Consider the following 6,939-nt stretch of genomic DNA (forward strand, 5'->3'; position numbering starts at 1 on the left):
CTGGGGAAAGAGTGGGAGCTATCCCATCCCCGCTCTCACCGACGACACTCTTGCTGTGACTTGTCGGGCTCCCTCAGCCAGATGCCCTCACGTACATGAACCCCCCTTCTCCCCAACATCCACTCTCGCCAGACATGCCAGATACATTTTCATCCCTGCTAAGCCACAGGGATGCCCTGCCAGGGCCACAGAAGAGCTTTAGGGTTTTACTTGCCCCATCCCGCTCCCTAAGCCATGTTTCTAGAATCTTCATTTCCTCAGCCACCATGGGGTTTGAGCACCTTGGCTGTGCCAGTAGGGAAGAGCCACTGAAATGCTTTGCTCTGGAGAAGGCGGATCCCATCACTCCCTCTGCAGCTGGGCACACAGAGCATTGAGACCTCAGCATCTTACCCCCATGTGCCCTCAGAGACTTATTCGCCAAGCAGCCTTTTTTGGGGAGAGGTGAACGCGTGGCGGGAACTAAATATCATTGCCAGCCCCACCCCCTGCCATTATACCACTCCCCATTAACCTCACCTGCAAAGCTGTTCAACCCTCATCCCAGATGGGCCTCAGGAACAGGCAGGAGTGACCCTGGGCCCCATCCCAGCTCCAGTCTCTCTGGCGGGGCCCCAGGTGGCTGTTTTGGCCGATAGAGCAGTCCCAGGAAGAGGAGGGGTCCCCTGCAAGCTGGGCTCACCAATCAGACCCCGTCTCTGCAGCTGAGTCTCTTGTGGAGCTCATTTGCATAATTTGGTTCAATATTTACTGAGCCAACCTCATTTTCTGGGCTGTCTGCATGGCCGACAGCTGGGAAGGCTGCAATTACCGTATTACACGAGAGCAGGGAAGCCACGGAGAGCGCACACTGAGAGGCAGCTTCCAAACAAATGGCCCTAGGGGAGTCCCCGCCCGTGGTCTACCCCATCCCTGCAGCTGGAAGGCTGCCTGGGCCACAGCTGCAAGCCAGGCTGCACCCAGGCGCAGCTGACAACAACAGCAATGGCAGCAGTAACAGTCGGGCGTACTTTCCCTTAAGCCAATCATCGGAGCTGGCTTCTGTTGGGTGCTTTGGTGTGATCATCAGGCTTTCTTCTCCAGATGGGATTTCTCACTAATCCTCACTGCGGTCCCAGGAGAGGGGCCATCAGCAAGGCCTGTTTCAGGCCACTGTGTGGCCAAAAGGAGACAGATAGGCCAGGAAGAGGCTTCGCTTCAGGCCCAGCTGGATTCAGGGTGTGAGTGATGTCATCGAGACTCATTTTTTCTCCAGTGAAGTGCACCCTCACACAGTTTCAGGGGGGAACAGTCTGAGATCAACTGCCAGAGGCCTGAGGGTCACTTGGATTGGACAAGCAGGGAAAGCTGCCTCTCCAGGGCAGCCCCTCTGTGACACACAACAGAGCAAGGGAAGGTAGGGAAGGATCTGAGAGCAGACAGGCCAACAGTCACGGACTCTGCCCCTGGAACGTAGGTTCGTTTAAGGCAGGGGCCGCTGGTGTTTACTCCCCAGCATCTAGGAGTATCTGAACATGAGAGGCTTTCAAATAAATAGGCTGATTCCTGCTTCTGGATGGATGGAACATACTTGAGGCTTTGGGTGGACAGCCATTAAATGTGGATAAAAATAGCCAGCCCAGTTTGGTTGGGATGATTAAATGAGAAAATAGAAGTACACATGCCTAAAATTATAGGTCACACTTAATAGGGGCTCCATAAAGGACCGTAGACTTCATGAACTCATCCCTTTTCCAGCCATACTTGACCATGGTAATCAACCCAGACAGACAATAGTTGCCTGTGGATTACTTGTGTCCCCCAAGATAATAAAGTAGTTTTTAAAAATAATAACGCTAACCATTTTTAGCATACGTCGCCATTTACAATGCACCTTTACAATAATGATCTCATTTGAATCTCTCTAAACATCCATGGTAATCATATGATAATTAATGCTAGTTGAGAGCTCGTCCATGCCAGATACAGTCCTGGATGCTTTGTCTTTATTGATTCCCTTCATCTTCACAAGAGCCCTAAAAAGTAGGTGTTAGTCTCCCCATGTTACAAATGAGGAAACGGAGGCAATGGGAGGTTAAATAACATGATGGTGGCCACATAGCAGATAAACAGCAGAGACCCAAATCATCTGGCTTCAGCATGCCTTCTTTTAACCACTAAGCAAGATGCTGTTCTCACTGGTTCCATGAGAAAACTGGACGTGGAATAATGCAAAAGTCTCACAAGTAACTGGAAAGTGGCAAAGGTGGGAACGGAGAGCAATAATCCGGATCTTTTCTGCGTTCCAGCCAGTAAAGCTTGGTCTCTCTCATTCCATAGTATATAGATCATGTGCTCAGAGAGCCACAGTTTTCAGTGGACAGCTGCCCGTGGGGCTTGGGACCCAGAGCGGACACACAGCAGGGATCAATGAGGCAGCTGAGTGGTGTGGGGGCAAGAACAGGAATCCCCTACTGAACTCTTTTCTTCACAGCAAACCTGCAGGGCCAGGGAACCTGGGTGGTGGGCAGGTCAGAGAGGAGAGGTAAGCTAGCGGGCAGGGCCAAGCCTGAAGACGCTCTGGGTGCCCCGAGACAGCACCCCGCCCCCAGACACACAGGAAAGCACCAGGAAATGTCTGATGGGCGAAATCAAAACAAGCACATTACTGAGTTGGACCCGGTGGGAGTTTTCTCCACATGCCAGCAGAGAGGAGACACAGAGAAAACAGTGAGCCAGTCGGCATGCCACATTCTGGGGCTGCCCACACACACCTGGGGCAGTGAATGGCACCCGAGGGCCTCCCAGCCACAGAAACTTTTGGGAACGGCAGGCAGTGAGGCAGACAGGTCAAAAGTTTACACCTAAGAGTCTAAATCTGTGGGATGCTAAATGCAAGGTAGTATCTTGGATTTGATCTTGGAACAGTAAAAGGATATCAGTGGAAATCCACGTAAAGTCTGTGGTTTAGTTAATAGTGGCATAGCCCAGCGTTATTTTCTCAGTTATGGCAAATGTACCATGCTTGTGCAATATGTTAACAGTTGGGGACACTGGGCGAAGGGTGCACAGGGATCTCCGCATTACCTTTTCCTGAAAGTTTAAACTTCCCAAAGAATTTCATTAACATTTTTTAAAATGTTTACTTATTTTTGAGAGAGAGAGAGAGAGTACACAAGCAGGGGAGGGGCAGAGAGAGGGAGACAGAGGATCCGAAGCAGGCTCTGTGCTGACAGCAGAGAGCCCGATGTGGGGCTAGAACTCACAAACCGTGGGATTGTGACCTGAGCCTGAGGTCAGATGCTTAACCGACTGAACCCCCCAGGTGCCCCTTATTCAACTTTTTTTTTTTTTTTTTACATCTCTAGATGGAATCTCAATTCCGTCACATGCTGTGCAACCCTGACTAAGTCATTTAAGCACTCCGTGCCTCAGTTTCTTCATCTTGCACGCAAACATGGGGATAATGATGGTCCCTGCCTTTGAGTATGTATGACATTTAGCCTCATCTGACACTGTAAATACTCAATGACTGCTTTCCCGGGTTGTGGTAGACATGGGGACGGCTTCCAGAGCCCCCTTCATGGAAGCACTTGCCAGGGCAGCCCTGCCTGAGGTCATGCCCTTTCCAGACTAGAGTGATGGGGCGAGGGGTGTGGTATAAAGACCCTGTCACTTCACCCAGATGCGGGATAGCTCTGCCCTGGGGAGGAGGTTTGCTGCAGGCCTCCCGGTGGGCCGGCCCAGGCTGTGTCAGGCCTGGTCACAGTTGATTTCCCTTGCTCAATCCCTCACAGGCATTGATTTCCTGATCCACATCTTGCCCCCCAGCCCTGAAACCCATTTCGTTGTTTGCTTGTAAGAACCTTACCTGCAGCAGTTGGTGCTTGCTGGGAGTGGTCCAAGAAAGCAGGTGGTTCGATGGGGGCTTGGGAGCTGTGCTAATCCCTCTCGGCTGGCAAGGAGGACCCCATCACTGGTGGGGGTGAAGCACAGGCAGGTCCTGGTGCAAGGTGGCTTCCAACTGTTAAAACTTGTCCCAGTGCTGAACTGGATGGTGCACCTGCAGATGGAGTGTGTTAGCAGGCAGTGAGTGCATCAGGCATTTGAGACTTGGGGGTCAGTGGGGGGAGTAATAGTGGCTCTAAAGATCACAATATTAGATGGCCATGGTAAGCACTATGGAGGCTCCTACAGAAAGATAATGAACAGCCGAGGCATAGAAGCAGGTAACAGAAAGCTAGAAATGGAAGCCACAGGGCCTCTTTAATTGCATCCAAGGAAACTTCCATACTCCACAGAAGGAAAGGGGAATGAATTCAAGACAAGCCTGAAATAGTCTCAGTGTCCAAACTTCAAAGGCAGTTGACTACCCAACCAAAGCAAGTCTGTTAGGCCAAGGCCAAGCTCAAGGCTTGGGATCCCGGCAATGGGATAGGGACATCGGGGTGGATGCCTCTGAATGTTTCAATTTCCCAGACTCCTCTGAACCTTCTGAACCAGAAGCATGGTCCAGTCTTCGCCTCCCCTCAAGACAATATGGAGGCCTCTACCTGCAAAGCAACATGTACTTCCCTACCCGCAGGGCCCACCTCAACCTCCTCTTCCCCGTTTGGAATCTTCTTTAAGAAATCCTTACCTTCCCTGAGGCTAAAAGAATGTTCGTATTCCTTTCCACTCCCTGCTCCCCCCTCCCTCAAATCAATACAGCTTTTATTGTGTCTTTAAAATATCACAAATAAGTCTGAAAAATCATCCGGCATCTTGCTGTTTTTGTAGCGGAACAACTTAGATCTTATTCATTAGCCTCCTGCACCATTCGTTTCTCAGAAACATAGATATCATCCAAAACGTTTCTGATATTCTTGTTTTCAACTGTTGTGACTTACTGAGTCAAAACAGCTGAGTGTGATACAAGTTCAACATCATTTCCCTCAAGAATCAACTCCTCTTACTGGGCTTGGGATACTGAACAAGAAACACCTGGCCTCATCCAAACCCTAGATATTTTGGATTTCTGCAAGAGAACCATTTTGTTGAATAACAACGTTGATGGGGAAGTGAGCGTTCACAGACCTCATTTTGTAATGGAAGCCTAGCATAATGCCCTTGACCATGTTCTGTACGTGACTACAGATGGTGCAAATGGTAGCCAGTTCTTTTGTTTCCCCACCACTTGTCAACTCGGAGCCTCTTCTTTTTCTTTCCGGGGAGAGTGAGTTCTATATTGATGTGATTTCAGTCCCTCTGCAGGGTTCCTCTGGGGCCCTTCCCAATAACAGTGTGTCCCTTCAGAGTGATGTTGACATTCTCTGCAACGTCAACAGTCTGATTGCTGAGAATGGTCTTCATTCTTCATCTCTTGCAGTAGATGTGGCAAAGAGAGCTGTTAATATTCCTTTTATTAGTTTTTTCCCAGCATCCAAAATCTTATTTATTTATTTATTTATTTATTTATTTATTTATTTATTTACTTTTTTACTTTAGAGAAAGAGTGCAAGCATGGGAGAGGAGCAGAGGGAGAGAGAAGGAGAAAGAATCCCAAGCAGGCTCCACACCCAGCACGAAGCTTGATGTAGGTCTCGATCCCATGACCCCTTGGATCATGACCTGAGCGGACATCAAGAATTGGACACTCAACCGACTGAGCCACCCCCAAATCTTTACAATAACAAGGCAGGATCTGAAGTTAGTTTTTGTAGTGATGGTGGACCAGATGGCCTCTGGTGCATGTGGACCTCCAGCCCTTGCAGCACTGATAGGGTTTGGTGGGGCTGCATGTGGTTCACAGGGCCTTGTTGATATGCCTGTACACCTCTGGGCCTTTTTGAGGATCAGAGAACAAGATGGGGCCACAGCCCTGGAAGGAGTCCAGTGCCAACTTGTTGAAGGTGAAAATCTTGCTCCTGGCCCTGAGGATGTGGCTCACGTGCAGTGTGCACACCTTCCATTTGGGGGCCACCTAGATGCACATGTCATCTGTTATGGTCCCTACCAGCACAGCTGTTTTGTCCTCCTGGCAGAAAGCTTCATCTTCTTGGTCATCGAGGAAAGGGACAGAGGCCACCAATTGGTGCAACTCATGAACAACCTCTTTAGCAAAAGTTGGTTGAAGGTAGAGCTGTTTGTCCAGCCAGAGATCTGTACAGATTGACCAACAGTCTTAGGTGGATGTCCTGACTCTTGGGCTCCTTGTGCCAAATGTTTCGGTCCTTGTTGTGGTGGAGGTGACCTCCCATGATGGTGCCTCCTTCTCAACCAGGTCCGTAAAGAACTTTTATAAGTCTATACAGTTTTACCTTTCACATTTAGGTCTTTAGCCAACTGAAGATAACTGAAGACACACACACACATAAAAAGGTGATTTTATTTTTGTCTGGTTAGAAGCCAATTTCCCCCAACCCTATTTATTAAAGATTCCATCCTTTTCCTCTGATCTTTTAAAAAATTTTTTATTTTAATATTTTATTTTTGGGAGAGAGCGAGAGTAAGTGCACCAGCAGGGGAGAGGGTCAGAGGGAGAGAAAGAGAAAGAGAGAATCCCAAACTCCAGTGCAGGGTTCGATTCTATGACCCTGGGATCATGACCTGAGCAGAAATCAAGAGCTGAAAGTTCAACCAACTGAGCCACCCAGGTGCCCCTCCATTGATTCTCGATGTCACTTCTTTCATATGTCAAACTCTAAAGTATTCCTAGATCTGTTTCAGGATGTTTTCTTCCATTTTTCTGCTTTGTCTTGTGCCCGCTTCTTTGCTATGGCTTTGTAATACATCTTAATAACTGGCGAGTAAGGTAAGTGTAAATGATAACTATTATCATTACAGATGAGGACACTCAAGCTCAGAAAATTTAAGTGTGTGTCTCCAAGATCACACAGCCAAACCAGAATTTGAACCCAAGTCTGCATTATTTAAAAGACTGGGCTCTTTCACTCCACCAGGCTATCCTCAGAGTTGTCT

The 6,939-nt window shown here is 48.6% G+C and overlaps 1 pseudogene; it reads right to left on the reverse strand.

Annotated features, from left to right (window-relative positions):
* Positions 1-4,774: 4,774 nt before the first annotated feature.
* Positions 4,775-5,331, reverse strand: LOC125150914 (60S ribosomal protein L9-like; annotated as a pseudogene).
* Positions 5,332-6,939: the final 1,608 nt, after the last annotated feature.

This window comes from Prionailurus viverrinus, chromosome D4 (genome assembly GCF_022837055.1).
Source record: "Prionailurus viverrinus isolate Anna chromosome D4, UM_Priviv_1.0, whole genome shotgun sequence".
Lineage (NCBI taxonomy): Eukaryota > Metazoa > Chordata > Mammalia > Carnivora > Felidae > Prionailurus > Prionailurus viverrinus.